This window comes from Xenia sp. Carnegie-2017, unplaced genomic scaffold (assembly GCF_021976095.1).
Source record: "Xenia sp. Carnegie-2017 unplaced genomic scaffold, XeniaSp_v1 HiC_scaffold_24, whole genome shotgun sequence".
In the NCBI taxonomy this organism is placed as follows: Eukaryota; Metazoa; Cnidaria; class Anthozoa; order Malacalcyonacea; family Xeniidae; genus Xenia; species Xenia sp. Carnegie-2017.
The window spans coordinates 10,058,655-10,064,954 of record NW_025813487.1 but is presented as its reverse complement, the minus strand read 5'-3'; positions in this window follow the sequence as shown (position 1 = coordinate 10,064,954).

The window sequence follows — 6,300 nt, the reverse complement described above, 5'->3', positions numbered from 1 at the left end:
AGTTTTTCATGTAAAAGCTCTCAGGGAAAGAACTACTTTAAGAAATTACGTCTCATGTATACTTCAGTTTCCCTCACAAGCTGCTACATTTTTATAAAGTTCAGTGGTTTTAAGTGTCATTTGATTTAGTCCAACGCTTACCTTGTTGTGCATAAGCTTGCAATAAACCAGAACAGTCTTTCGTAGCAAGATCAAATGGACTATTTCCATCTAGATCAGTGACGTCAAATGCGTCTCCACCATGGGTTAACAGTAACTCCAACGCATCCTCATGTCCCCATGCGGATGCCACGTGAAGAGGTGTTGTCCCATCTGCCGTAGCCACGTTCACGTCACGTGCGTGTTTTAAGAGGTAAGAGATCTTGAAATGACAACATATTTATAGGTTAATAAAAGGTTTCCTGCATAAACTAAAATGTGCGATGAGCTGAAATGATTTTTGTGTATGTGCCAATACGCCAACAATTCGCAATTCACTCAGTTCAGGAAACAAAGATAATCCTCCACTTTCATTTTCAGTGTATCTTAAACAGTGACCTAGAACCCAAATTACCAGATACATAACTCCGCCGAAATTTTATGGTTACAAGTCGTGCTTTAAAATGAATTTGCAGAATTAACTGACTGAGTTTGTTTTTAACTTATTTTTAATCTAGAATTTTATTTTTTGCCAAATTTCAAGATGGCTTCTTTGCCTCACACTGATACGGTAGTAAGACATCAAGGATATTGGATTCTAAATCATTTGTGCGGAACGGTGATTGCTTCTGTTGCCTGCACTTCTTAAGTAGTAAATAAATAAGTTATGGCTCTTACACAAAAATAAGTTGAAATGATCCTTTGTTTTTTTGGAAAAAAGTTAAAAAATATTGGACCTGGTCCAAGTCTATAGTCCTTGTGTACGACGTATTACACGTGGCACTAAAAATATCAAGTTTTGCTCTCATCAAGACTGCGTAAGTCTTTAAGGAAATGCAATTTTTGTGAGTTAACACATGTCTAGTAAAAACTTTCAATTAATTTTCTCACCATGGATCTTCGTTGATCTGATTTAATCCCGGCCGCCATATGAAGAGCGGAGATATCATCAACCAACAAACATGGATCTGCCCCACGTTTTAATGCGCTCACAATGCGATAGGCGTCTTCGCGTTTCACTCCCTTGATCAATTTCTTTGTCTCGTACAGTGCTTTTAGGTCAAACGATTCCTGGCTTACGATTGGACTGATTCCATCAAGATGTTTTCCCATGCCTGCTTTTTTTGTTGAGGAATTGTGAGGAATCTCGCCCAAAGACAGCAAGGAATGATTTACTTCTAAAATATAGATTAATAAGCTGTGTATGTAATATATTTCATCAAGAGAGATCTAAAGTTGAAACTAGAGTTCTTATGTGAAATATACTTCAGTTTAGTGTCTTCATCAGGACTGATCTGATGTTGAAACTTGATTTCTTATATACTCCAGTCTTTTGTCTTCGTCAAGAGTGATCTTATGTCGAAAGTTGAATTCTTTAATACTCGTTTAGTGTTTTCTTTAGAAGTTATTTTGTTCTAAAACTCGAGTTCTTATATAGTTCCGTGGTTTGTCGTCACCAGGAGTGATCTGAAGCTCAATTTCTTTTAAAGTGAAATCAAATGCTCACCAGGTTTGCAAATTTTTTTCTTACTCATTGATTGAAGTGAAACACCTCTTGATAATCTGCTTGATTCAATTATATCGTCATTGACATGATGATTAGACTGGCGGAAAGCTATCTTCTCTTTTTTGGGTTTCGGAATTTGGAGAATCTTTGTTATTGTTGAACGATCAAAGCTTTTTACCATCTGATAAAGTAATACGCTCCTCTGAGTCAAATACATTGAACAAGGATTAACTTTTTGTACATTGGAATCTGTATACAAACTCCATGCATCGTCGTCTTCCTCATAAATCAGTGCGTTGTAAGTTAAATCTGATAGCAAAAAGTCAGTCAACACTGCCGCTTTTAATTGATAACACAGTTGCTTCTCTCTATTTCTTATTTCTGAATTTCTTTTGTGTTGTAACACCAAGAACCTTAAGCAAATAATTTAGGATAGGATAAAGATTTGAGTCAGGTTAGCAAGAGACAAGATTCAAACATAACTTGAATCTTGAGTTTACAAGATGATGTTTTCTGGAGTGTGTTTTGTTTTATACTTCTTTGTACAACCGGGATCTAATCAAACGACAGGATGCTTGCTGGTCAAACCATTTTTTGCTCGCACATCCGGAGATTATGATTTAAAATTTGTTTTTGAACTTTGAGTTGGCTGCAGATTTTGGACGAAGTGATCTGTCTAGATGACCGGCCAAGCTAAAGTTTTACAGTTATATACAAAGATAATCAATATACCTTGATATGTCAGCAACGGTGGTTTTGCCAAATTGACCTTCATTTGCATAAAATGCGTTCAGATGAATGAAAAGTATTTCCGGAAATTCTTCAATCGACGATGACATCTAAAACAAGAACATTGCAGCGATTTTCATTTTTTATGTACACTTGGAAACATGCAAGGCAATGATATCCATCGATGCTAGAGATGTATGAGGATTATCATGGATTTCATTTAAGAAATAATACATGTTTATGCAAATCAAGGATACTTTTGGGAGAACTCGAGAGAAGATGGTTGCCTGCCTGAAAGCGAAGGTCAAAAGTATAAAAACTGCACCTGCTCGAGAGTTCTCACAAATGTCTCCTAGGTTTTCATAAATCAATGCAAACACGAAAAACATCTTTTAGCTCTTTTATAAACTAACAATACGAAACAAATAAATTTAAAAAAATTGTTTGATTTTGTTCTACAACACGTACTCATGATTGATTTGCAAATTTTTATTGATTGATTTAGCTCTTTTCGGTTTTCACAGGTTAACGCAAACTCAGGTATAGACACAGAATAGGAAATGAACAGAACGCCAACTTGGTGTCGGAGCCTTTGAAGTCAGTGTCCTCGCGCATGGCCCATTGCACATGCTATAAATTTGACGGCCGCCATTACTCTGGCAAGTACTGGCAAAGGAATTTGTACATAATTGTGTTGTGCGAGAACATGAATTTACACATTGTGAAGGTTTGCTTTTGAAATCTGCGTTATAATGATCAGAACTTCAAAATATATTGTAAATACTGCCAATTTGTTTTTAAAAGCGTGATTTACTTACACAAATATTCCCTTGTACTGTATAATTTATAGTAGCCAGCAACCGCAGTACTTGTCAGAGTAATGGCGGATCTGACGTAAGCGCATAAAAAATCTGGGACACATTGCACCCCTGAGTTGGCTTTTTGTTCATTTCCTATTCTGTGGTATAGACCAATCAGCGCACGCGTTGTATTGTTTCTATTTTGCAATATAAAATGATTCACCACTAAAACATGTTCACCAATATGTAAAAAATAATGTGTGTTTTAGGTTTGGGAAGTCAATTCAATACTATACCTGACACTCCAACGCCTGACATTCAACACATGCCATCTTTTGTTCGGTTGCTTTACGCACGCATGAATGAAGAATTTTGTTGAAGAAGTCTGCAAAAGAAAATTTTAAAATGATCATATGAATATTCCCCTCAAATTAATGAGTTTGCTACTTTGTACCTTGTGAGTTTCTGCTGCCGTTTGCAACGTCATTTGGTATACCAAAAAGCCTTTTGGAATCTTTGTTGATATCATCGAAATGCACAACCAAGCACGTGCTATCGTGCTCGATGCACACGTGATCACCCATGCGGACTAGACATCCTCGACAGGATGGTTTTTCACATTGAGAACAACGGATGCCGGATTTATTGACTGTATGTAAGGTAAATGATGTTCTTTCCTTGCTGGGTAAAGCATCAGGTAAGATATAACCAATAGAACGATATAGATGTTGACCATTTACTACTTCTGGAATTAATGTTATCAAAGGAGTACCAAATAACTCCAAACCTTTATGAAAGAAGGGAAAAAGTTATGTTTTTTTTATGTCTTTAAATATATGAGTTAGAGTTTCAACATCAGATCCCTCTTGATGAAGACACTAGACTGGAGTATATAAGTACTCAAGTTTCAACATCAGATCACCCTGATGAAGACACTAGACTGGAGAATATAAGAACTGAAGTTTCAACATCAGATCGCTCCTGATGAAGACACTAGACTGGAGAATATAAGAACTGAAGTTTCAACATCAGATCACTTCTGATGAAGACACTAGACAGGTGTACGTAAAGACTTAAGTTTCAATAACGTATCATTACTTGTATTTTCCTGTGAGTTAGCTCGGAACATAATTTGACAAAGAACATCACAATATCGATCGTTCGTGGAGCACGTTATCCTCGATGACTCAATTTCACTTGGTTTTTTAGTTGTTAAATCATTATTGATGTCGATCGGTTGTTCACACATTGGACATCTACACATCTCCCAACTCTGATACGCATGCGTGATGACACGTAAGCAGTCGGTGCACAACATGGCTCCACAGCTCTTGTGCATGAACAGACTAAACGGTCGACCGTCACTTAGGCATAAACCACAGTTGAAATGAAAAAGATGTGACATATTTGCTGAAACTTTTAGTTTGCGTTTATCTGAATGGTCAAAAATAGAGATTGCTTGGATTACAACATATTTTTGCTTGTGAGGTAGTCATTTTTACAACTGTTCTGTACATATCTTATACAGTGGTGTAGAAGTGGGGGGGGGGCGCTTGGTGGAGGAGCCCCCTTCTACTTTTGAAATTGGTAATTTTAAAAGGGCACTATTAACAAAAACGTCAAGAGAGCCGCCTCTCTGATAAATTTAGTTCTACAACACTGATCTTATATTATAGCAATCATTATTCTGTACAGCAAGGTCTCGCCAATTGTTTGTTAAACAGGAAACACAGAGCATTTCTATTAGTTTGGGACGCTGAAACATCCGTAATTTTGATCTCATTTCTTTTTACAGTACTCTGTTAACGGCACACATTAGCTATATTTGTCTAGGGAGAGGGGAGTGGTGTGGGTGCATTGCTTCCCAATTTTCCATTTTGTACTTTCCCTGTTGAACATTTACGAGCAATTATGATTACATCAAACTTTCCTACATAGGAATTTTTCATGACGGAAAATGGACAAAAAATATGTTTGTCGATATTTTTTTCATGCATTTTCAGTTTATATCTAAGGAAACGCATCGACTTACCCATGCTGTCAGACGAATTTTCAAATCCCAAGATTCCATCACCAAATTTCAAAACGTTGAACGCAAATAAGTCTGTTTCTTGAATCGAAAAAATATTTTTACTGTTGTCAAGCAAGCTGACAATACAACCATTGCGTACGAGGCCGATACGAATATCATCGCGTTCACAATTGAAAAATTCGGGATGCTTTAAAATCTCTTCAATAAGTTCAGCGGCGGTAATTCCAGATTTTTTCGGAAGCGTTATTGTCTCAATTTGCCAGCTGCCGTTATAATTGCAGCATTGGAAGCTCACCATTAAACTATCACTTTGTCCGATGTCAGTTTCAGCTGTTTTATTATCAGGATTAAGACAGAAGAACGGTTCCAGTATTGTGGTAATCTTTTTGCAAATGAAACACGTTTGAGTATGACAAAATTTGCCTTGAAATAGGCGACGTATTCTGTTTTCATCAATCTCATCGCTTTCTCTCAGTGTATCAATTAGTAATTTTAATATCAGCAAAAGTTCGTCAGAGCTCTGGTATTCCGATAATTTCTCACTAAAGTTGGCGACGCATTTTTCAAACTCTGGTTTGTGGTGATTTTCAATAGATTTTATTACTTTTTTAAACTCATATATGATTGGATTAGCATCGGAAAAACTTGAGAGTACTTCCACGAAGGAACGAATGCTCAAAAGACATTGTAAAACGCTTTCGAAAAATGAATTGAAATCTTGACATTCAGTTTGGAGTGTTTTACAAGAAGAACTGGTCGACGTGCTTTCATCCTTTTCTTTGTCATTAAGTTTAACCAAATCGGCTTGATTCATTTTGACTTTAACTTCGCCATTCTTACAGCGTTCAAGTTCTTCAATTTGAGTGGTATTTTGTTGACGATTAGTCTTAACATTGGGGTCTTCAGCATCACCTTTTCGGAAATGTTCTAAATTTCCTCCTTCGCTTTCAAACAATGCTCTCAGCGACCGAATCTTTTCATTTTCTATTTTTCTGCTCTTGTTGAATGATATTGCAGATTTAGTCATGCATAAATCTTGCGCATTTGCGTCCTCATCTTGAACCAGCTTTACTGCATTTTTAATCATTTGCTTC